General features: G+C 36.6%; 1 long non-coding RNA gene across 1 annotated transcript in view; it reads left to right on the forward strand.

Moving 5' to 3' along the window:
- The first annotated feature begins 741 nt into the window (after positions 1-741).
- Positions 742-27,660, forward strand: part of LOC140170268 (uncharacterized) — a 35,059-nt gene continuing 8,140 nt past the window's right edge. The window contains exons 1-2 of the long non-coding RNA XR_011861512.1: positions 742-856; positions 24,922-25,102. This is a non-coding gene — a long non-coding RNA (uncharacterized lncRNA). The remainder of the gene's footprint in view (positions 857-24,921; positions 25,103-27,660) is intronic.

Below are 27,660 nucleotides of genomic sequence, written 5' to 3' on the forward strand. Positions count from 1 at the left end.
TCTGGCTATGTACAAATTATAGGCAAAATTGAAAAAGTTGGTATCTCGTGCAATAATTTTACAAGAGCAAACTTAAATGAAAATCATAGAATTTTACTGTATATACCAACGACTCCCCCTGGTCATTTGTGATGGTCGGTCTAGGTACTGGGGTATATATCATAAAATACGCGCAAAGAATGGATCTGCGATTCCTTTTGAAGTTAATATTTTGATTATAATCTTGAACGAACTTTATGTGTTCATACCCAAGGTCATCAATAGCTACCAATAGACAAATAGGGAAGCCAAACATTTGAAGGAAGCTTTAGATTACTGATTTCATAGAGAAAACAGTTTCACGAAAGAAACTTTTTTACTTTGTTCAATATCTGGTCGTCAGATGCTAATAGCACATGGCTTACGCCCGGGTACACAAAGCGCCAGTAAGTCTAAATTATCGGTTTACGGTTTACAATAATTTTTCATATTATTGATCATACTATCTAAACAACACGCGATCGAATTATATCAATCATGCAAAATTAAACGTAGACATGTGTTTTATTATTATAGGTGATGATTATATTTTCATCGGTGACTTTAACAAAGGCGTAATTACTATGACAATGTAAATTAAAACGCTATTGGTTGAAACTGATCACTACGGCGCCCTCTATGGGTCTTTTGTGTTAAAAAAAAGAGGTGGAACGTGTCACCGTTGGCATAATACGCCTAATCATTATTTGGAAAGTTTTGTTTCTTATATAAACTGTAGAAATTCTTGAAAGCTTCATTTCATTACGCAGTATTAATTTGGTGAGCAACCGTTACGAACTTTTACCAGGAAACTGATTTGGGTTACTACACGATGGCGGTAAGTAAAATCTGCATGATGATAGTTTTGATAATACGCTGGCGAAGTTATAAAATAAATCGGATTAACTACCATAGCAATAGGTGAAAACAATTTTGAATATATCGCGCTGCACTACAAGCAGGTTGCACTCATCACCTGTGTATGTCTGCAATCATAGATTGAATACAATACCGGTCTTTTCAAAGATACTTATCTTACAGGTACGAGTGATCAGCATAATATGGTTCGATGCAGAGGTACTGGTGAACGTACCTGTTCAGCGCGGTATATTCAAAAATTGTTTTCACCTATTGCTATGGTAGGTAATCCAATTATTAGATAAATTCGCCAGCGTTTAAGATGATAATGATGATAATATGATTAATTCACTCATTTTATTGCTCTGTTCCCTTTTTACTCAACAGTTGTAACAATTAGTTGCATTGTAATTAGATATGCGCTGTGCTTTAAGGGATGGGGAATTGCATTCTGAATACGAAGAATGTCCTTCTGATATCAAACAATTTCCATTATTTTGAAATTCGCAATGTAATACACATTTTATGGCAAATTATTATAAATTGATATGTTTGATATTTAACAGTACTCGAAGTAAACTTTATAAATCTGATGATTTATACTTAAAGTGTATGTAGGTGGGATGAAAAGCCGATGATCAATTGAAAATTTTGACCTTTTGTATTGAAGATATAGTTTTGATTTTTGCAGGGTCGTGTAAAAACAGAACTTTGAAAAGATATTGATCTTCCTCAGCAAATGTTACAATTTGTCTTTAATTGATTGATTCCATTTTAATATTGCTTTATTTCTAATGTGTATGTTATTGTCTTACTAAATTTTTTTATGATGATAGACACATATAAACTGTAGCACGCTTGGGTATCACGAATCGTTATAATCAGTTAATATTCAACTATTCTTTTATACATATTTTTACAGAAAAAATATTTCATTGAAAACCCTCTCATTCGGCTATTTTAAAAAGTTAATCAGGCTTCCTCAGCATGTGCTATAAATTAGCATTAAAATTTTTCTTATTCTAGCAGCCTTTTAGAAATACTTGCTCATCTCGGCCACTGCTGTAAAATATACGCGCATGTGCATACGGAGACAAACATGATAAACGTTAATATGTTCTTTTCATTTTCGATCATTAACCTTTGGAACATTTCACATGCATACTGTTTGTCTCAATGCCTTCTAGGGTCATATAGTAATTTAAAAATCGTGAAACCGTAGACATGGTAGAGCGATCTGCCGGTCAACATAGATATAGAATAAAATTATTGAATCCCATCACATCAATTCAAAGCTACACTACACCCTTTTTTGAAATACTGGTTACCAGCGACTTAAAATGTAATGTACTATTGTAACTATAGTCAGAGAGTAGTTGGTCGAATCCAACCAAAAGTGTCCACGGGCCAAAAATAAAAGTCCGAAATAAAAATGTCTCCACAATTTTTTCCTTTTGCCCATTGATTGATGACATATTGGCCTTATAGGAACCAAAAGTGCCATTACTAATCTTGAAAAATAAATCCAGGACGTGTGATAGTAAATGTGATATCAAAACCCAATGTTACCTACGAATACCACTAGGATGCTTTCACTATCGCAATACTAATCAACCTAAAACAAATGGAATATTCCCATTAACGCTTTTTTCGTGTAATGTAGACCACAGGGTGTCAGGAAAATGCTAGCTCAACCAGAAAATATTTGTTTTTATTTTTATAACGCGATCAATATGATCTTAGTCAATTTATGCTAGTTTATTTTTGAAAATGAAGTTTAGGTCAGTTTCTGTATTTTATTTATCAAATGAGTATGAATCAATTTACACATTGTATAAGAACGAGTAGGATATATGTTTTCAAGAATATTAGGAATTATACGCATACACCTAACGCTTTATACAATGAAAAGGTGAAGAAACCCGGGTATTCGTAGGTAACATGAGCGATTTAACAATATCTATATTGAGTTTAGAGGTTTAAATTTTGCTATTATGGTAATGAATTAATAAAATGGTAGTTTTTAGATCTCTTTCAGATGGTACGTCCAAATGAATAAATGCTATTACCTTAGATCAAAAAAAATGTGATGCTTTTAGCAAGATTTTGACCACTTCATTTTGATATACAAGTAGTTAATCAGCAATTTTACATAATAACTAATTGTTGAATGAATCCGTATATGGGTAATAATAGTGTCCTGTGGTACCGCTTAGAGTTTTTGACAATTAATTTCCATTGGTAGGGACACTTCATTACACATGTCATGTATTATGCTGTATTCGTAAGTAACATTTCAGTATTTGTAGGTAAGAATTAGACTTTTGGTGGATATCGCAATCAAAACTTCATTTTATAAAGCACTTTGAATGTATTATTTTCTTTATGTGCGTTTATTGATACTTTAGACCCTATCATGTATTAAAATGTCGGTCACAGCGGTTGAAAGAGGATTGAAGTAAGAAACAAAGGCACTAAAGTGACTTTAATTTGCTTAATTGCACACAAATCGCTTAAAACCGTTATTGCAGACTTGTGAAGTCCATCTTGGAGTCAGTTACGTCTTGTGGCCTTTCGTTTGAGGGCAACTACAATTAGCTTTATACCAGGGTCCATCACTGTGTTGTCTAGATCCTGAGACAATGAGAACAGTCGTTTTTTCCATGGTATTCGTAGGTAACCTTAGCGAAAACGTCAAAAGTTACCTTCGAATAAATCCATTTGGACACAAATTACTCAGAAACCAGAAGGTCGGTAAACATTTAAAATGAAGCACACATGACAGTTGACAAATCCAAGTATTTATCCCTTCTAATCTTCTTTGAATCTGATTTTTCTTTCAAATGAGCAGACCGTCGTCTATTTCAGTACATATTTTTCAACAATTAAGCCGTATTCACTTTTGCATGATGTGCATGTATGTGAATTCGCAACTTTCATTGACATATGATTTGATAGCAAACATACAGGCCTTCGTTATGTACCAATATGGGCATTGGCATGAATGGCGGTGTTTCACAATACTGTCATGATGTCAAATTGCATTCGTAGGTAACATTCGGTTACCGAAATTTACCTACGAATACTTGCTTTTATTGTTGACATCTCAGAAATATTTAAACGCAGGCTATTGAAACTTGGTAGAAATAAAGAGTGTATTACTCTGCACCTATTGCTTAACTATTGTTTACTATTCTCTCACTTTGTGGAAATGACACAGCTTTTAACATGTATTCGGAGGTAATGCATATTTTTTACCAAACCTACCTTTGTGCCATTTAGAATTTCTGGCAGCTAAACACAATAATAAAGATGTCCGAATGCAATGCATTTCAGTATTGGACATATCAAAGCTTGTATCAATTGCGCATTTATTAGTGATTTCCATTTGTTAAAGATATATCTAGTGCTATGAAAAATTGTATTCGTAGGTAATGTAAAAAAATACCACTCAAAAAATTATCACAAAAAATTCATAATTATGTACAAATATGTGAAAAATTGAACAGGCAATCTTTGAATACACACCTTTCAGGAAATCAATTTAGATTCAATCCAATGACTTCTTTTCATAACTGATTTAGATGTTTTTAAAAATACTTTAAGAAATATTTTGAAAAAATGGCTAAAAATAGCATGTTTTGGGGTCTCTGTGTCTAAGTTTTTCACAGAAGGGGGTCTTATTATATATGGCGCGAAGCGTATGATCAAGGCGAATAAACAAAATACAAAAACGAATGAGAATTGATTAATACTTTTAAGTTATGGCCCTGAACATGCCGTGTACACTTTTCGTTGGATTCGACCAGTTATTCTTGAGAGGGCACTCACCTCATTTGCATGGCAAAATTACCCGCCTCCTCTGCAGCCAATTTGGTTTCGCTCCATCGAAATCAAGCTGGTCACGGAGGAGACTACTTTCCTTTGTGTTTGTTCATTTGTGTATGGAGAGCCCTTCTTGGAGTCCGTTTGGACTCAGGCTACGCTCTCAGCTAGAGTCCGACGCTGCATTGTACTAGAAACACCTTCTCTGTGAACTCGCTAGAGCAAGGAAAATAAAAACTGGTTTCATTACTATCTGTTTTTGAGCTTTTTAGCAGGTCTGCGACCATGGTGTTACCACAACTGTCTTTGCGTCATTAACATGTGCTGGAGTCTAGCAAAGGTCAACCAAAGTCCCGGATTTTAATAAGACAATAATGATTGACACACACACCTGAAGTTTCTCATCCAAAAGAATGAGAAAATTTAAATTCTCACCATTTTGGCCGTTTCTCATCAAAATGTCCGTTTTCTCATCCAAAACTTCCTTTAGTGTATTAAGTTAGCTTAGGCCTATTGATCCTAAATTTGCTGGTAGGGTAAAACTCGTTTTAGGGGGTGTTTAAAAAGTTGGCCACACATGCGTATAGGCCTACATTATCATACTTGAGTGCCCTCCCCCTCCCCGGTGAAATTTGAGACTCATTTGGTCACCGTCCTAAGCGTCTTTGCCCACACGAGTCGCCCAGGAGTAGGCCCTACCCGGCATTATTAATTATTAGTGGTTAGCCCCTAAATACAGTCGCGTATCGTGTTGTCAATTATCGTTTCTTGTGTCCATGGATATGACCCCATGTATAAGTAGTCTTTTCATAGAATTCACACAGTCTATGCCATGTCATTTACGGATACAAAGAGGATAATAATGTTGAGGGCGCCCACAAAATCTTACACCGTCTTACACAATGTTCCAAGGCAAAGTTCAGTTTAATATTTACTCATCGTACAAATACAGACGTTTTATTATGTGATGATGTTGTCTGGATGGGTGGACAGTTGTCACACTGTGGAAAAACAACAACCGGGAATCCGCATTCATTTACAAATAGCATTAAATTAGTATCACATAGCGGCCTCCGTGCAGTGGAAAACCTTAATTCTTTCATCAAAAAGAAATGAAAATGACAAAAAAAACCGGATCCACCTGTACGCCTATAAAATGGGCACAGAAATTTGTCTCAAATGTGAATGAATTTTAAGAAACATACGGGATATGATGAACCAATGACCTGACGCCATGATAGTAGGATCTATTAGTCGTTTTATATACAATGTATATACCGTGTTGTCATAATACCAATATTTGACATAATATATAACGAGTAATATTTAGTATTGTAAATATGCAGTTCATATGCACAAACGAACACTGATCTTTATGATATTCAGGTTGTTGTACATCTCATATAACATGTCATATAGGAGGTCATATGTGTTGACCTTCTCCTATTGTATTTGTTCATCTGTGTATGGAGAGGATTAGCGCCATTAAAACTCCATCAGTATTTGGGCGTAGTTCAGTGAACTCACCAGATTGCTATTCCAAGTACTTTGATAAATACAGATAATATGTATTAATGGGTCGAGGCGATTGCATTGAAAAACTAATAAATTATTCATAACAGTTACGTAATCAATCGATAGTGCGGACACTTTTCATTTACAAACCACCAAAATTCGTAATCTTTTAGCGTTGGAAAAGAAACCACGTGAATAGAGTGTCATAGCCCTGCTATAGTATCTATAGTACGTTTAAGGAACTCTTGGACTATGTTTGCCTGAAGAGAGGTAGAAGGTTAGATTTGAGGTGCATACTGCATGTGCTTGGTTAGAATGTTAAATGAAAGTTTATACGTGGCCTAGCACCTACGGACATGTGCAGACGTGTGACAATGTTAACCTTACGTGCATGTTTCATACCTAATTCGTTTATCTACACACGCCACACGAGAAGCATATTCGAAAGGCTAGCTTCGGGCGACGTCGCAGTAGATGCTGGTAGATGCAAGTATGAATCCAACATCATGGTGTATAATCTCTTATAATCTTTATGTCCGAGAAGTACTAAAGTTTGTTATTGATGTTCTATACGTCAGTGGAGAATTATACTATGCCACCGCATCCGCAGTAGGCATGTATTGTACAATGTCATTAAATACTAAAGTCGTGTTCACACAGTCGGACTTAAATCACTCATTACCGGACTTAAATTACGTCGGTAATAGTCAGTGGCGTAGCCAGGATTTTGGAACCGAGGGGGCACAACTTGTAAATGTACCGACGGAAATATTTTTTACCGACGGAAGTTGTGATTTGTTGACCCAATTTTTTTTTGCAAGTGAAGAGCAAAAAAAAGAAGAAAAAAAGAAAGGGTAATAGGCGGTACTAACATAAAAACACATTATTTTTATGTGTAATTCACAACATTCATCATTTTATTTACAATTCTCCCCCTTTTCCTGTTTTTTTTTCAACAACGCATTCCGTCTACCGACGGCGATCACGAGCAGGGGGGGTAGGGTGCATCAGATGCCCCTCATGTCAATGGATTCATCTGTCCCTAGTCTTAAAATGTTCCTATTGTCACAAAAATAACATGTGCCAAGTTTGAATTAATTCGGAGGTCGTCCTGGGGGGCCACCGAGAGCCTAAAGTTACAATGACAAGGAAACATTGGCTATCCTCAAAATTTGGAGAGACACGGACAGTATTTCTGGGATAAAAAAAGCTTTGGGAGGAGATAGCCACGCTATTACATGACAAGGGGGGATTCCCAATACGGTCGGGGAAGCAGATACATGCAAAAATAAAGGCACTGAAAACTCTCCATCGCACCCTCCGTGATCGGGTGAAAAGTTCAGGCGCAGGAGCAATTGACCATCCTTATTGGGATGACCTACACGAGTTTCTAGGGTGGGGGTGGGGGGGGGGGGGTGTAGCAAATGTAAATCCTCCAGAGGGTTCAGTGGGGGGCATTATGGCCCTGGATGTAAATGGAGATGAAATTTATTAAGCCATAAGCATGCTTACAGAAAGGCATGCAATTGGATTTTATAAGATGATTAGGGAGTCCCAAATACGGAAAGAAAAATAGGGGGTGTCATAAAAAATTTTGATGACCAAAATGTAGGGAGTCACAACACAACATGACTACAGATAGTGTGTTTATTTTATTCAAAATGACTGATGCCTGTTTGGAGGGGGGGGGGTGCAAACGGTGGGGTGGGGGTTATAAAATCTTTGCTGCCGAAATAGGGGAGGTCGCAATTTTATTGAAGCCGACTTTTTGTAAATTTGGGACCTCCGCTAAGTCTACTGTAAAACGGGACTACTTTGTCAAACTAAAATAATACTACTAATAATAATAACAAAAAAAAAATTATAATAGAACCTACATAAATACAAAATTGGTCTGAATTTTGGAACTTTTGAATTTGCATTTTTCTTACATGACATACCTACCGCATTGTCTGTAATTTTTTCTAAAGAGGGGCGTTTATTGGAAGTGAATTTTCAGTGAAAAAAAATTAAAATTGGGTTACATTTTCTGATGGTGCTCATGTAGAAAGGAGTGATTTATGACCGGTAATAGGCTTATCGGACATAACACGTCGGACATACGCTGTTGAAGTTACGTAATTTATCGGATTAATTACCATAGCAATAGGTGAAAACAATTTTGAACATATAGATTGAATACAATACTGGTCTTTTCAAAGATACTAATCTTACAGGTGCAAGTAATCAGCATGATTCACCTATTGCTATGGTAGTTAATCCGAGTATTACGTAACTTCATAGGCCTTAAGGACTGCTTGTTTGACTTCTTGATAATTATTACACTTCTCTATTGGTAGAGCTGAGTAAGTCTCCCTGGCCTTCCCCACAAAACTACTTTGCAAAAGTAGGGTCCAATGTTCTTTAGGCCATTTCAAATTTGTAGCTACCTTTTCAAAATGTTGAAAATACTCGTCAACTTCTTTTTCTTTGAATTTAGGCACAAGCTTCACATACTTTGTAACATGAAACCCTGACTTTGAGGAGAAACTTGATGAGTATTTGTCACCTAGCTTTGCCAACTTCTCTTGTTCAAACTTGTACTTTTCCTCAATTTCTTTTTCTTTCAAATGTGTTTCCATTTGCAATTTTGTTTGCTTTTCCTTTTCTTGCATTTCCAATTTTTGGTGTTCAAGCGCCATCTTTTCGTGGCGTGCTTTGTCTTCCATTTCTAATTTCTTGTTTTCCATGTCTAGTCTTTCTTGTCTTTCTTGTTTTTCATTCTCTAACTTGATAATTTCCAGTTTTTCTTTTTGGTCCATTTCTATTTTCCTCAGTTCTAATTGAATTTCCAACTCTTTCAATTTAACTGCAGAGTTCCCACCGATTTCAGTTTCGACCTCTATTTTCTCTCCCAACAAGGATTCATCAAAAATGTCCTCCCGACCAAAACATCAAGGCATTTTTGATTGCCTGCTTTCTTGTAGCCTGCTTTACTTTCAAGTCATAATGTTTGGCAAATGCTAATAAATCAGGCTTCTTCAACTCATCAAACTTCTCCCAATCTATAGTTTCAAGAAACTCTTCTGCTTTGAACTCTGCCATACTGTACTTTCACTTTCAAGACTCAGTATAATAATGTCAACATTTTTACAGTGTATATCCCGGACGAGCCCCCAATTTTGTTACGAGTCGTACTTGACTCAAGGCCAAAATCACCTTTTACCCGAACTCACACGAATGCACAACACAAATACACTGTTTGATTAAGCTTACAAAATCTAAGTCTTTAATTGAAAGCACGTTATGATTGGTACAATATATGACAACAAATGCACATACACAATAATCAAATATAATCACTCTTTATCTATTTAGTACTTAGCCAGCATTCTTCTTCTTGGTGATCATAAAGAGTTCTTGCAATGTTCTGGACGGCTGATGTATATCCTTATTCACTTGTCCTGCGAAAATCAGCGAAGTCCTTTGTGCACTTGCATTGATAAATCCTTGCGAATAAAATGCTCACACAAAACTCTTATCTCCTTGCGCCATTCTCCAAACGCCTAACTCCTTGCGCTGCTTTCTTCAAACTTAACTCCTTGCACTGCTTTCTCCAAAATTAACTCCTTGTGCTGCTTTCTCCAAACTTAGTGCTATTTCCCCCTTTCACACACAATATCTTCAGGAAGCAGGACTGCGTTGTAGTTGTCCCCACTTATTTTGACAGCTGTGTTGTATCAAAAACCATAGATCATCATATTTGGATAATTTATGCATGAACCAGACTTCAGCGAGTCGAAGAATATATATTCCTTTCTTGGAAGAAGTACGTTCTTTGACGTATTCTAGATCTTCTCCGACAACACTGGCAGATAGTAGTGCATTGACTACTTAAATTAATTCTGGTTCGCACTTTCCTTTCTTTGAAGGAATTGGACTGTAAGCATATTAGCTAGCTAGCCAGCCCAGATCAACACTACAAACTGTGAACAATTGTGTTTACATTTTCTTATATATCAAGCAGTGGGAAATCCCAAATATTAATAGCCAAATGTGATCTTGGAAATTCCCAAGCCTTAATTATAACATTAACCTTTCACATGACATCATTTCCTGAGGGGAATCCCGTGATGTCATCTTCACTTTACTAAACCCTCAGGGGGTTTCCAAATATTCCAAATTAGATATGATTCAACTTGTTTTGCTCAATTTGAGAGGGGAATTCCCCCAAAATGTCATCACTCATGTAACTTTGTAAACAAAGATAAATCATCAAATTAAACTATTCAAGGCACATCACACTCTTCATATGCATAGTATGGCGATTGATACCATACCGAAGTCCACTTGGCCCCTCAACATGTATACACTAAAGTTGCGTATAATTTCGTATAGTTTGGTAATGTTTTATACATGTTCAGGGGCCAAAACAAATCTTTCACGACCTTTCATGATGTTTTCACCCTGGAACATGCATTAAACATTATAACACCTAAGAAACTATACGTAACTTTAGTGTATACGTGTTGAGGGGCCAAATGGACTTACGGCCTTCTTGCGCTCAGGTCTTCATATGTCAAATGTTCAGTGATTCTTCCCGTGATAGTGATTCACAATTACTCAGTTAGCGGGGGCCCGCGCGGAGCATGGGCATCCCGTTAGTTATACTAGTATTCCAATTTGGCGATTTTAGCTCTTTATGTATACATCCAGAACTGAGTATGGCGACCGGTTCCCTTTATACACGACCTGCTTTATATATAGATAGGTTGACACTAAAATCACAGTTTTTTCTACCAGCAATTCAAAGCTATGACAAATTTGGCTGGTTTGAGAGTTCGAGTGAGGCTAGGTATAGATAACTGGTCCTGCGCCATATACACGCTGTATCAAAATGATTGGTACCCATCAGTTTTCATCGATAATGGATGAGCCTGACACATCAAAATTCAACATAAGATCCAAATAATTTGTAAATTAATTACAAAAACAAGTCATAAACTATACATTCTGGATATTTCAAATGTATCCAAAAGTGTATTTGGAAGAGGTAGGCTTTTCAATAAACATCAAAATTGATGGGTACCAATCATTTTGATACACCCTGTACCGGGGAACCCAAAAATGTGGTTTTGTTACATTTTGACGCGCAGCATGGATTTCAAAACATTGTCTCCTGCGTATTCCTTCACCTAGAAAGCTCATTAAGGTCTTAAATTTAAGATAATTTATTCTTTAGTACTCATGTAAAATACAGTTTTCAAATAATCTTTCATTACTTTTTGATGACGTTCTAATTGAAATGTGCCAAGGGTGGTTGAGGATTAGGGGCGGTGGATTAGGGGGAGAGACAGTGTATAATATCGATGCAGAATCGTGCTTTTTCAATGTATCATTTTTAAGGGAAGAAGTGCAGCAAAAACACCCAGTTATAGTCATATTTCATTGTCATTCCAGGTAAAAGAGCAGATTTTTTTCTTTCACATACTTTTTATTCCACAAAAATCGCACTTACGGATCCCACACGAAAACTGCAATTTGAAGTGAAGAATCTTGCGCGATCAAATGTATTATTAATGTATTTTATTGTTTTTCAAGCAGTGATATTTATTATGTATTTTATTGTTTTTCAAGAGGCGATATATAACATCTCTACAGTCAAAAATCTGTATCTCATAAAGCAAATAAGTTTTTATCATGTTATCTTCACAACAAATTGTAATAAATCAAGTGCCTGCTTCTTTTACATGCTGTATGTAATAAATGGCCATCTAATTTGCATAAAAGGTGTTTCTAGATGTTTCTAGAATTTTTCTCAATTTTGCATTTTTGAGCCTTCAAAATAGAACCGGGAAGCCATTTTACGACGGATTTGAATGAAATTTTCACAGAATGTGTGTTTTGTTATTTGTAAAAAAATATGAGAGTAGATTTTTGAATTTTGTTTTTGTTTTGACGCACCGTCACATTTTTTAGATCAAAAAATTGAATTTTTTGGTCTTATCAGGTTTTAGACTTCTTTTTTTTCAAAAATGAAGCATTTTATAAAGAATCTGCTCTCATACTTTTTTTTGCCATTTTTTATCTTTCATTTAAAAAAATTAAATCTCTAGCATCTACGGTTGCGTTCCGGTTATTTTTTTGAAACCCGACACCTAAGATCCAAGATGCCGCCAATTAAATATGCAAATGAGATTTTTTTTTTTTCATTTTTCTGATTTTTTGGTCTCAAGTGTCATTTACACCAAGTATGAAGTTCCTAGCATGTTTAGTTTTAAAAAATGATTTTTGGTGCACTTCTTCCCTTAATTTTGTTAATAACTCTGGCAAACCTTAATGGACGACATGTTAATACTTGGTATCATTTTAAAGGAAACATGTTGCACTTAGATATTAATAAATTGATTTTATTATAACAAAGCCCGCGGTCCCGGGTTCAAGCCCCGGCGCGGCCAAAGGACTTATGTGCACTTGGTTTACCCCGACTCCATGCTCGCTCTCGCAGGTTTTCTCCGGGATCTCCGGTTTATACTTGCTTTCAAAAATCGGTGACTAATTGTTTGGTTATCAAAAACTTCCTTCACCCAATGGAATTTGGAGACCTGTACAGATAATTGGTGGATGTTACAATCTAAGTGCGGATAGGTTTGCGCCAGGTTCGGTAGTAACCAGCCTAGTTGATGCGATCTGATTGTGATGATTCACCATGGGAACGAAATTACAGCGCTTTGAACCCTCCGAGATCTGGGGAAAAGCGCTATATAATGATTATGTTATTTAATTAAATTAATTTTTTCAGAAAAGAACGTCACGTGACCATCCTGTTTGTCGGTATGCAAGACTCAGTAATTCGCAGTGTGAATTGCGCGATTTCATTGCATACACATTTTTAAAAATCATTTGAGCCATTCACCCTAGCATAGTAAGAGTATACATATTTGGAAAGCTACTGTCTCTAGGAATCTAGAATTACCTGTATAATGTATCACAAAATAGGCCCTACTGTTGTCAAAATTCTAATAGGCTTATGGATATTGGGAAAATCGTAAACATTTCAATTATTATGCCTAGTTATTGACATGCTTAAGCATTGTATTACCAAGTGCACTGGAATTAGCCCTACATTGTATGAAACATTTACACTGTATGAAACATTTTGTAAGGGACAAGGTATGTTTGAAGTTTAAGATCACCTACAATTGTAGTAAATTTATGCTACGAAAAAATCAAATCATGGAATTTTATGGTACACCCTATACATGCATGGTGAAGTTTACGAACACGACTAATTTCCATTCCTTTTTAAAATAAATAATAAGGGATTGCTTCCTGGGATGATGTACATGTAGGAAACATGTTCATGTTTTAAACCTGTTTTTTTTCTATTCACAGCATATTATTTTGTATGTCGTACATTTAAAATAGCAGAAATTATGTTGCGTTAGTATTTAATGACACCCTGTATAATTTTGTATGGCATAACTTAAGATTTTTACTGTAATCTGCAACATTCAAGTCATTCTGGAGTATATTTGAGTATTCATTTGTTAATACTTGGCCAAATAATGTATACGTAAACAGTTATCTTAATATTTTATATAAATTTTGTACAGGTACCGTAAACGTTCGCCTAATGGCGCTTTTGGATTCTTAGAAATGTGAGAGCGCCATCCTTGTAAAATCTCAACAGCATTAAGGATACGTGTATGTTAAATTGAGCAACATGGACATAATGCCTATAAAAATATTGTGACATGACCCAATACTTTAGGTCACTAGGTTAGTTGCTAGAGCAGCAGATGTTTTGGGGTTTCTTCGGGTATTCTTTCTCAAAGTGCCATTTGACTTAATTTATAAATCGATTCATACGTTATACCTAATTCATTTTGGTAAATCTTTTTATATCATTGTAATTTCTTTATATTATATTTTTTTAATATTCTTCAGTTGAAAATTACACCCTGTTATTGTCTGACACGTTAGCTCAGTCGGTAGAGGGTGCGCCTTGAATGGTGAATGGTACTTGTTCGAATCTTGATTTCTGCTCCCACTTTTATGTGAAGAAGGTCAAGAAATGTTTTTTGATTTTGTCCCCATTTTACGAATGAATATTGTGAATTTTTTTTAATTTAATTTTAATTTTCTTATTTTTTTTTTAGATAAATAGGCACTGCGAACAAACGGCAACAAAAACCGCTGACAAAATTTGCTCCACCTGCTACCTATCAATGCGTGATATATTCCACTACATTTAACAGTTAAATGACCTTTGAAAAATAGAAATACAGCAAGATAATGTAAGATAGTAAATGTAAACCTGTATTTTAGCTAGAGTATCTCGAGCTAGCCTCAATGTTTCAAATTGTGTAACTACATTACTTTATTCATTATGCATTATAAATGATCAGCTATTTTTTCTTTTATTAAAAGGATGAACCCAAGTAGATCAGACCATTGATCATATAACTATCAGACCACGAAATAGTTACGTAACTCCGTGATGGTATCGGAACCAAGCACTGTTTGTATGGCGATCATTACGATCACGCTATTTTGGTATGCTTTTTTGTGTACTGATTGTTTCGATCGTGGTTCATTACTTAAGCGCGTGATCCCGTTGACATAGTAACATTAAGTAACTTCGATACCGGGCTTCGATACTGAATAGTTGTTGAGTGCACATAATATGGAAAGCCATTGGGGCATTGTGTGCCTTCCAAAGCGCCTTATAACATGTTCTCATTGTGTTGTGGAATCCTAGCCAGTATTCAATGATAGCTATAGAGGCCTTGCGTTTATCGATTGGCTCCAAACAAAGGATTTGAACCGGCTTCTTCCCCGTAATCATGGCGCAGTGCAGTCCATTCAATCAAATGTTGTCATCAACCTATTTGATCGTAGTGCATTTTGTTATGTGTGTGAGACAAACTGTCGCGGTAGATGCAATCATGCTTTTGTTGAATGCATTTGAGTAGTCCGCCATATTTACGGGACGATACGTCATATGCACAGCATCTATTCAGTTGGTCGTTGTATGATTTTGTTCGTTCACTCATTCAAATTTTATTTATATCATTTGAAGACTGAGCCTATTATGATACATCCTCCGTGGAACAGTTTCAAACAAATATACTCGTAGCTAGGGATTATTGGGGCAGAGGTTAGCTTTTGAATCCTCTTAGAGGGCTATCATTTTTTTCGGAAGGGGGGTCCCAAATTTACAAAAAGTCTGCGTCAATAAAATTGCGCACCCCCTATTTCGGCAACAAAAATTTTATAATCCCAAACCCCAAAATTGTATTGAAATCAGTCTTGTTGAATAAAATAACACACTTTCTGTGGTCATCGTGTGACTCCCTACATTTTAGTCATAAAACATTTTATGACCCCTCCTATTATTCTTTCCAAGACTTTATGACCCCCATATATTTGGGACCCCCCCTTTCGAATAAAATGATATACCTCTTATGACCACTGATGTATAGGCAAGGACACTCGCGCGAATTGAAAGACTTGTCGCACACGACAGTTCGTCTCACACACATAACAAATGCTTATATAATCATGGAGGTATACCTCCATGATACAATCAAATAGGTTCATTACAACATTTGATTAAAATGAAACGATAAAAACAAAGCATGAAAAAAGACACATACAAGATAAAATAATAAAATTATATAAACAATGTTAAAGATATAATAGAGAATAAAATTTCCTCAAATCAGCAAAAAAAAAAACATTGACAGACATAATAATCTGTCAGAAATTACTGCATGAGATTCGAACCATCAATCTTCTCCACAAGTTCTCTTTATCCTCGCACTATAGTCTAATGCTCTGCTCACTGGGCCACAATGTATCAGGTGAATGATTACCGCATTATCATGAACAAGTTTGTTCGATCTTGTTCATAATTGTATGTGTCGATAGGTTTCACCCTTTAACTACACGTACCATTAATGATCAGTGATAATAGTCGGCTTTTACAGGGATGGCGCTCTCTCATTTCCATGCACTCCATAGCGCCATTAGGCGAACGTTTACGGTATTTGGCACACCCTGTATGTTTTAACGTTAGGCAAAACTTAAATAAAGTCTATATTTTTGAAAGCTTCGTCATTATCTATTTAAATATATTATTATTATTACTAAAATGATTTCAGTGAAAAAAAAAATGTAAATTACATGGACAAGTTTTCAAGCACTTATTTTGTTTTGTTTCACCCTGTATATATTTCGGGCAACCATGTGTATCAACTTGAAACTAAAAATAATTATCCCTGTATTATAAGCTTTTCGAAAATATATACTTTTACTATTGTCAGATTTATAGAAAAAATGTTACAGCACTTTATGCCACATCACCTCTGATTTTCAACAATTTGTGACATGTAACACAAAGGTACCAGTTTATGACGTCAAGCTCGCCCATCGTTATGCGGCCCTTATACGATTAATGTTATTGATTAATATTGCGGACCCTAGATGCAGCAATGGATACAAAATCTACCATTGTGCGTGTAAAATGGTATATTTTATATCCACTCTTGTTACTATCAATGGTCTAGGAGGCGCCCCACCTGACCCCCTCAGATTTGCTTTATATTTTAGTCATATATTGTACCTGTAAAAATATTAAAAACCTGCAAATTTGAGGTCTGTAGCTCTTACGGATTTTCTGTGGCAGCCATTTAAAGTTTGAGTAGGGGGGTCTAAATTTGGACCCAAAAGTTGCCCTTTAAATAAATTTCATCTTTGGGAGTCTGTGCCTTCCTTATAAAAAGAAAGAGAGGTCTGAAACTTTGTATACACACTAACTGCATGCCTAATTTGTCAAAAAATAAAAAATAAAAAATTCTGTAATTGCGCGTTGTGTCACGGGGTCATTAAATATGCAAGAAAAAATGTAATGTTTTGTAAACTGGCAAGTTTAGCCCCCCTAAATTCACGTTTTTTGTCAGATTAATTATTTTTTGCTATCACTGATGCTATATATAGGATAAATACAATGCATATCCAAAAAATTGAGGTCACAACTCATTCACATTTGGAACAGCGCCCTCACGAAGATGAAATTTATTGCAAATTCAACATTTTCAGGGGGCCCAAAGTCGATGTGGTCCACCTTCAAAATTTATAAAACATCACTTTTCTCAACTAGTCTTAAATTACAACTTTGTAAAGTCCCAGCAATTGTATAGGTTGACTTCATATAAAATAACAAGCCCAAAGTTGACCATTTTCTTATGATTGCATGTAGTGCAAATGTGCCGAATTCGGAAGGCTTGAAAGTCAAATTGGCCACAATATTAAAAATAAATGATTAGATAAGTAGTTATTGCCCTATTTACTTTAATTTCCATTTCATTTTCAATATATACAGATTTTCTATGGTAGCTATTTAAAGTTGGAGTAGGGGAATCTAAATTTGGACCCAAAAGTTGCCCTTTGAATAAATTTCATCTTTGGGAGCCTGTGCCTTCCTAATAAAAAGAGAGAGAGGTCTGAAACCTTGTATACACACTAATTGCATGCCCATTTTGTCAACAAGTAAAAAAAAAAAAAAATGTCTGTAATTGCGCATTGTGTCACGGGGTCATTAAATATGCAACAAAAAATGTAATGTTTTGTATACTGGCAAGTTTAGCCCCCCTAAATTCACATTTTTTGTCGGATTAATTGTTTTTTGTTGTCACTGATGCGATATATAGGACAAATACAATGCATATCCAAAACATTGAGGTGAACATTTATTTACATTTCCAACAGCGCCCTCACGAAGATGAAAATTAATGCAAATTCACCAATTTCAGGGGGCCCAAAGTCGATGTGGTCAACCTTCAAAATTTATAAAACATCACTTTTATAAGACTACTAGTCTTAAATTACAACTTTATTCAATCCCAGTAATTTTATAGGTTGACTTCATATAAAACGACAAGCCCAAAGTTGACCATTTTCTTATGATTGCATGTACTGCAAATGTGCCGAATTCGGAAGGTTTAAAAGTCAAAATGGCCACAATATTGAAAATAAATGATTAGATGCGTAGTTATTGGCCCTATTTACTTTTATTTCATTTTATTTTCAATATTGGGGCCAATTTGACTTTTAAGCCTTCCAAATTCGGCACATTTGCAGTACATGCAATCATAAGAAAATGGTCAACTTTGGGCTTGTCGTTTTATATGAAGTCAACCTATACAATTACTGGGATTTAACAAAGTTGTAATTTAAGACTTGTAGTTATATAAAAGTGATGTTTTATAAATTTTGAAGGTGGACCACATCGACTTTGGGCCCCCTGAAAATGTTGAATTTGCAATAAATTTCATCTTCGTGAGGGCGCTGTTCCAAATGTAAATGAGTTGTGACCTCAATTTTCTGGATATGCATTGTATTTATCCTATATATAGCATCAGTGATAACAAAAAATAATTAATCTGACCAATAAAGTGAATTTAGGGGGGCTAAACATGCCAGTTTACAAAACATTACATTTTTTCTTGCATATTTAATGACCCCGTGACACAACGCGCAATTACATATTTTTTTATTTTTATTTTTGACAAATTGGGCATGCAGTTAGTGTGTATACAAAATTTCAGACCTCTCTCTCATTTTATAAAGAAGGCACAGACTCCCAAAGATGAAATTTATGTAAAGGGCAACTTTTGGGTCCAAATTTAGACCCCCCTACTCAAACTTCAAATGGCTGCCACAGAAAATCCGTAAGAGCTACAGACCTCAAATTTACAGGTTTTTAATATTTTTACAGGTACAACATATGACTAAAATATAAAGCAAATCTGAGGGGGTCAGGTGGGGCGCCTCCTTGATTTCATATTGATCAATAAATTGAACGTGTGGGCCGCATTAAGGGGACTCGATCTTTTGTGCGTAATTATAGAGGGCCAGGGGATTCACTCTATCATTAAAAAAAATTATTTGAAGAAGTCAAAGAGCCCTAGGAATAAAAACTGTAGTGTAATTCACGCCAGATACAATTTCTTTATACGACAAAAATTAATTGTTGTAAAAAATCAAAAAAACGTTTTATATCAATTTTAAATTTAGCCTGAATCCGTAAATATGGTACCTCTCGCCCTTTTTTAGGTCAAGGCTATTTTTACCATTATGCAGCGAACCATTGTTGAAGCTATTTCACATACATGTACAAAACATTCTAGAGAAAGAATGAGGATATATAGTGTTGGAATATCTTTTGTTGATTTCGAATGATAATGTCATGAAGTCGTAAATTGTAAGGTCAAATTCTTAAAACCAAAACAAAACATTGCGACGCAGATAATTCCCGACTTACGCAATTTCATCATCACATCAGTGTTTTTATTATTTGTTTGAAACCTTTCCCAAACGTTCGTGATATTTATGCATAAAACGGCTTATCTATCTTTACAAAACGCGTCTTTTTTAGTAAACAAAAGGCTAAAGATGGCATTATGAGATTTATCTTTTATCATTACACTCATCTGCCCACCTGCCACGGTGGCCCAGCGGTAAAGCGCTAGACGCGTAATCGAAGGAAGTTTAGAATCGCTGGTTCGAGTCCCAACAAAGCCTGTGGAAACTTTTTTTCTTCAAAATTCATGATCGCATTCCGAAATGAGTCACTTGTCGGTGAATCATGTATCGTATCCTTAAAGGTTGGCAAATAAAGCTGTCATTAGGTTAGCGAGCTTTGCCTGTTTAATGTAAGTGCAAGCGCCGACCAAAACCTTAAGGTTTCTGTTAATCCACAAGCCTCAGTACACTTTACAGGTTGTCGCTGACCACTACGGCCCCACATCATTCCATAAACCATTTATAGGTCTGTCACACTACGACGGACTGGATCAACGTACATCACCGAATACAAAAATATTTTATTCGGTGGAAAAATCACCAGTCCGGCAGAAGATTCGCTGGGATTTTGGGTCCGATTCCCGTTCGTCTCTCTATGCGTTGTGGCCGCTAATAATCCTGCAGCCGTCTTATATCCGATCGTTCAACGTCCGACAAATGACCGGATTTGGGGGTCCGATTCCCGTTCGTTTCTCTATGCGTTGTGGCCGCTAATAATCCTGTAGGCGTCTTATATTCGATCGTTCAACGTCCGACAAATGACCGGATTTGGGGTCAACGTCCGACAAATGTCCGGATTTGGGGTCCGATTCCCGTTCGTCTCTCTATGCGTTGTGGCCGCTAATAATCCTGCAGGCGTTTTATATTCAATCGTTCAACGTCCGACAAATGACCGGCGAATCCGTGGCATGTGGCACCAACAGGAACGTCCACCCTATCAGAAAAGTGGGGGAGGAGAGGGTGTTTGAGAGGGTTTTTGACCCCTTAGAGGCAGTGACGTAGCTAGCACTTTTTCAGAGGGTGAACAAAGTGGGGAAAGACAACTTTTAAGGGGGAAAACTTTGATGAAAATGGTCAAATATTGGCTAATAAGTACAAAAGGGCTACAAATCTGATATATCAGGGCAAACAGCGTCCGGGGCAATAGAGGTGAGAAACCTTTGGACAATGAAGGCCCAATTGAAGTCATTTGTCATTTTTTGGATCAATTTCAGCACTATTATTGGGTACTATTTTAGTTTGAATTCGTGAAACGAAAGCCTAATTGAAGTCATTGAAAAGTTGTCACCATTATTGTATAATATAAACAATTGTTTTAAAAATAACACGTGGATGTCCATAGCAGAAGTAAAAAGGAAGACTTGTCCATTTTTCAAAATGAAGGTCCAATTGAAGACATTTGCATGGGGACTGTAGGGCCTATTTACATCATTAGGCCTGGGCCTATTGTGTAAAAATTTAGTTTTAAAAATGGAAAATTTGGAAAATTGTTTTTGGTGCATCATTGTTACACTATTATCAGTAATAGATCTAAGTCCGTCTTAAATACTGATTTTGGTGACAAAATGTCACGGGCCCTGCATATCGACGGGCCGGCAGTAATTTTCACAGGCTTTTGGGCCAAGGAACGACATTTAAGCACTGCCTATAATAATCACATGCCTATACTTAGACTTACTATATATTATCCTGGGCCTACTCAATAACATACAATTGAACCTTTTCCATGTTTTCTCTTCTTTTTTCTTTCTTGTCAATCACTATAAAACTGGCAGGAATTTGATATTGCGTCCTCTACCCTTCAGAAGTGCCCCTCCCTCAATACTACTTACATGCATAGGCCTACTAAATCACGTGCAATTTAACTTTTCTCTTCTCTTCTCTCTTCAATTTTTCTCACTTTCTTTTCTTTTTCTCTCCTTTCCCCTTTTTTCTACTTGTCAGTCACTAAAGTACTGGGGTAATATGATATTGCGTCACACACCCTTCAGAACCCCCCCCCCCATGATTGATCCACATGTTCGCCATAGGCCTACATCCGGCACAAGCGCCTGCGAAACCTTGCAAACACCTGCAAAACGAAAGAATAACGAACAGACCCAGGGTATATATACAGAACTGTACGAACACACATCGGACAACTTCCCAACATGTGTATTCGGCACACTCCGTTTCAAGTTTTGTGCATGCACAAAACTTGAAACGTATTGTCAACGGACTAAACAAACATCACCTAACACGAAACGCATTTGGCGGATAATAGCAGGACATATGAAGAACATAAAACGAACATTGACGAACACTAACGGATTTGCTAAAATGCCATCCGTTTCTTATACGGAAGACCGATCCGGTGTAGTGTGACACTAACACGGTCTGTCAGGGTCAACGTACATCACCGAATGCAAAAATATGCTATCCGGTGGTGAAGGCCTCACAGGAACGTATTTTCAACGAACACGGGCCGAGTGCAACGAATAAAGAACGAACATGAACGAAAGGAGAGCGAACAAACTCCGGCAATATGCAGCACCATACGAACACACATCGGATAAATACCGAACATGTGTATTCGGTACACTCCCTTTCAAGTTTTGTGCATGCCGACGGACTTAATGGCGAACATCACCTAACACGAAACGCATTTGGCGGATGATGCAGGACATAAAAAGAACATTTGTGACTGATCATTGACGAACAACAACGGATTTACTAAAATGCTTCTGTCAAAGTGACACCGAATAGGTCTTCCGTACAAGAAACGGATGGTATTTTAGTAAATCCGTTGTTGTTCGTCAATGTTCGTTTTATGTTCTTCATATGTCCTGCTATTGCGTTTCGTGTTAGGTGATGATTGTTTAGTCTGTCATGTTTCAAGTTTTGTGCATGCACAAAACTTGAAAACGGAGGTGCTGTATTGAGCATACAGTTGAGGGAGGGTTCGTTATTCTTTCGTTTATATACCGAAGGTGTTTGCAAGGTTTCGCAGGACTGGATGTAGGCCTATGGCGAAATATCATCAATCATGGGGGTTTCTGAAGGTGTGTGACGCAATATCATTTTGTACTTGACTGACAAGTAGAAAAAAGGGGGAAAGGAGAGAAAAAAAAAAGAGAATGTGAGAAAAATTGAAGAGAGAAGAGAAGAAGAGAAAAGGTTAAATTGTATGTTAGGCATGTAAGTAGTATTGAGCATGTGGAGGTGAGGGCACTTTCTGAAGGGGAGAGGACGCAATAGCAAATTCCTACCAGTTTTAGTGATTGACAAGAAAGAAAAAGAAGAGAAAACATGGAAAAGGTTAAATTGTATGTTATTGAGTAGGCCCAGGATAGTATATAGTAAGCCTAAGTATAGGCCTGTGATTATTATAGGCAGTGCTTTAAATGTCGTTCCTTGGCCCAAAAGCCTGTGAAAATTACTGCCGGCCCGTCGATATGTAGGGCCCGTGACATTTTGTACTCCCATTTTGTCACCAAAATCAGTATTTAAGACGGACTTAGGTCTATTACTGACTTTAACATATCAATCCATGCATGCTTTACCTGAAATTACGAGTCTGAAGTCTTATATCTTAAAGTGTCAGTGGATCAGTGTAACATTTTAAATTTTGCAAATTCAGTTCGGGCCTTCTTTGTTTTTTGTTTAAGGCAATAATAGTGTAAAAATGATGCACCAAAAACAAGTGTCCAAATTTTCCATTTTTAAAACTAAATTTTTACACAATAGGCCCAGGCCTAATAGGCCCTACAGTCCCCATGCAAATGGCTTCAATTGAATCATCATATTGAAAAATGGACAAGTCTTCCATTTTGCTTCTGCTATGGACATCCACGTGTTATTTTTAAAACAATTGTTTATATTATACAATAATTGTGAAAACTTTTCAATGGCTTTAATTAGGCTTTCGTTTCACCAATTTGCGGCTGTTTCAAACTAAAATAGTACCCAATAATAGTGCTAAAATTGATCTAAAAATGACAAATGGCTTCAATTGGGCCTTCATTGTCCAAAGGTTTCTCACCTCTATTGCCCCCGGACTCTGGTTGCCCTGATATATCAGATTTGTAGCCCTTTTGTACTTATTAGCCAATATTTGACCATTTTCGTCAAAGTTTTCCCCCTTAAAAGTTGTCTTTCCCCACTTTGTTCACCCTCTGAAAAGGTGCTTGCTACGTCACTGCCTCTAAGGGTCAAAACCCTCTCAAACACCCTCTCCTCCCCACTTTTCTGATAGTGTGGACGTCCCTGTTGGTGCCACATGCCACGGATTCGCCGGTTATTTGTCGGACGTTGAACGATTGAATATAAAACGCCTGCAGGATTATTAGCGGCCACAACGCATAGAGAGACGAACGGGAATCGGATCCCAAAATCCGTACATTTGTCGGACGTTGCCCCCCAAATCCGGTCATTTGTCGGACGTTGAACGATCGAATATAAGACGCCTGCAGGATTATTAGCGGCCACAACGCATAGAGAAACGAACGGGATTCGGACCCCAAATCCGGTCATTTGTCGGACGTTGAACGATCGGATATAAGACGCCTGCAGGGTTATTAGCGGCCACAACGCATAGAGAGACGAACGGGAATCGGACCCAAAATCCCACCGAATCTTCTGCCGGACTGGTGATTTTTCCACCGAATAAAATATTTTTGTATTCGGTGATGTACGTTAATCCAGTCCGTCGTAGTGTGACAGACCTAATAACAACAAATATACCGAATACGGTTTCAATAATGGCCTCAATGATTTTTTTTTCAGGGAAAAGCCTCATTAATTGGGAAGAGACTGGTTTTTGACATTGAGGATGACAGATTATGTCATAATGGGTTGAACGCTTTAAGCAATAGAGAGTATGCAATTAATAATATTATAAGGATTTCAAATCTGGAATATCTCAGAAAGTTAGTTGGTCAACTATGTGCTCCTTTTGTGAGACCAGGTCATCTGCGAGTTACGTCTTTCTGTTCCTCAACCCTCGAACACTATAGACGAATCCAATTTCACGCATTCCTATTCCTCAATGGCAGCCATTAACCGCGACGGGGACCCAGCTATCTCACCTAAAATGTGAAATGATGCGCCCTTGGGAGGGTATTTTAAACTGCATTTTATCACCCGTGTTACACGTAGACAAAAGAATGATGACAGTTTACAACACAAAAGAATCTAACATCGAATTTTAAGCGGGTTTAATCCACCCAATTGGGCAGTCACAACACCTGTTTGGTGCATGCGGGGAACCAAATATGGCCGACCAAATCCTGACCATGACTTGGCTCGTTGGATTCGTCTATACATATAAAGTGCTAATATTTTGTTGCCGTTTTTACATTCCATTTTGTGTATTAGAATTGGACGATAACTTGCCTTGTATTTGCGATTTTGGTGTGCCAGCTCGCTTTCGTTCTTACCTCGTCTTGCTCTAGTAATGATGATGTTTGTGCCTGTTTCAGCTGCTTGGCCACTAGTACTACCACAAGTAACGACCAATGTGGTGATATCTGCTGTACAGTGTATGGTGGTAATGGTTGTAAGTAAATTTAAGTGATTTTTTCGCTTCCTTAATTCTTCTCACAACCATGCTGGTAATGTCATTCAGTGGATCAAGTTAAGGGGTGGGGTATGAACGTTTGGACAGTATTTATTGTGGAACATTAGAGCACATCAGACACATCGATTGCATTCTGAATACGAAGAATGTCCTTCTGATATCAAATAATTTTCATTTTTGAAATTCGCAATGTAATACACATTTTATGGCAAATGATTAAAAATTGATATTTTGATATTTAACAGTACTCGAAGTAAACTTTATACATCTGATGATTTATACTTGAAGTGTATGTAGGTGGGATGAAAAGCCGACGATCAATTGAAAATTTTGACCTTTCGTATTGAAGATATGGATTTTTTTCCGAAAACAAATTAGGTCTTTTTGGGGAAAAAAACCAAGATCTTCAATATGAAAGGTCAACATTTTCAATTGATCGTCGGCTTTTCCTCCCAGCTACATACACTTTAAGAATATATCATTAGATGTATAAAATTTACTTCGAGGACTGTTATATATCACAAATGTGAAAAATATCAAATTTTAATAATTTGTCATTAAATTTGTATTATATCGTGAATTTCGAAAAATGATAATTATTTGGTATCAGAAAGACATTCTTCGTATTCAGAATGCAATTCGATATGTCTGATGTGATCCAATGTCCCACAATAAATACTGTCGAACGCTCAAAACGCTCATTCCAGATCCCTTAATGATGCTTACCCGCAATTCTTAGCATATCAGATCAGTGTGGTATAGAGCCCTTCCCTCTACCTGCAGCATCAGCAGTATTGGTACCAAATTAAGTTCCAGCATTTATGAACAAGACTGCCACATTAGGGTGATTCAAAAATACAAAAGTTTTTATTTTTTAACAGGCCAACCCCTAATATTGTTCATTTTGGTGTAAAAATACACCATGCAAAATTTCATGAAATTCAAATAATTTTTAGAGGGTGTGCCCGGGCTTTGAAGATTTGTGTGTAGAGTCTATGAGGATTTTTGGTAAGTAATAATCAACTTTATCCAACTATGCTTTAAACCTGTTAGCATGTGGTCTTAGGTATTCATGAAACAAATATGTAAGAAAAATTAAATGAAAGTATTGACAAGCGGAGAAAATTCAAAATTGATCTCAATTATTTCAATGGTGGGAAAGCAGTAGACAGAACAGCCAAAACATTTGGCCAGGCCTTAAGGTAGCCTATAATTGAATGAATGAATGGTTTAAATCGAGGGCTTAGAGCCAGAAGCCCAGAACAAGCTATGTCCATTTGTTTTCTCAATTACATGTTACTCATTTCGGCAACAAATGGACGGTTAATTATGCCCTCCATAATAAATGTAAGTGACTTTGGGGTATATGCATGGTCACTTGCGTCTAACTAACTGTTTTGACCATGCATATACCCCAAAGTCACTTGCATCTATTATGGAGGGTATAATTTACTGTCCATCTGTTGCCGAAACGAGTAACATGTAATTGAGAAAACAAATGGACATAGCTTGTTCTGGCGCTAAGCCCTCGAAATAATCTCTAATTAGTGGGTTTTTTAGTGGGTTCGCCGTCGGACAAGTTTAGAACTGTCAAGCTTTCGTCAGGAGTAGCTCTGACTTCTTCAGAGCCTGACTGCAGTCAGAAAGAAAGACACGAACAAGAAAGAAGACAGAAAAAGAGAAAAAAGTAAGAAAAAATAGAAAATAATAGAATTGGACCACACAGGGACTCGAACCCGTACTAGTTGACCAGGTCAAAACATATTACATAGTCGAGAAGATTAAAAGCCAAACGCGCTAACCGATTGAGCTACTGAGGAGGCTTACGAAAGCAGATGGTCTCAAACTGACTATGATATTCAATAGTGCATGCAGGCTGTTATGATAAACAAACGCATTACCCTCGCAAAGTTGGTCGCATCGATAATGAAAAAACTCGTTTTTTGCAAAAGTAGCTTCAATTTTGAATGAAAATCAAATGGTAGAGTAATCGACAGACTGTTGAGAAATAATGTTGGTAGTTAGATGTCAAAATTAACGTTCCACAATCAAGGTATCGATAATGTAACAAAACAATTTTTCTCAATCAAGATTCTCGAAAATGTTCCCCCAAAACAGGCTTTTAAAATTTAATTGGTACTGTATTTGGTTCTTCCCCATGGCAACATTATTTCTTTGATCGATTTGTAGTACAATAAAAAAAAGGGGAAAACAATCACTTGGCGTGGTTTTATACGGAGCGCACATTTGAAAAAAACGTCATGGAACGCGTTTTTGATCTTGTGAACATGGTGCGTAAAAACGCTTTAAACGAATGATTTTCAAATTTATTCAAAACATGTGTGTAAACATACAAAGATAATGTTAAGCTACATCCAATGCACCAACATTTCACTCGCTGTGATATCTGATTACTCAGAAAACTCTGTTTTAGAGTACAACTTTATACGTCTTTTATACGTTTTTTATACGTTTCTTAGTGTAACCTTAATATTCATGAGTTTATTTATCTGCCTTTGCATTAACTATTACAAGAA

The sequence above is a fragment of the Amphiura filiformis genome, chromosome 14 (genome assembly GCF_039555335.1).
Source record: "Amphiura filiformis chromosome 14, Afil_fr2py, whole genome shotgun sequence".
Classification (NCBI taxonomy): Eukaryota; Metazoa; Echinodermata; class Ophiuroidea; order Amphilepidida; family Amphiuridae; genus Amphiura; species Amphiura filiformis.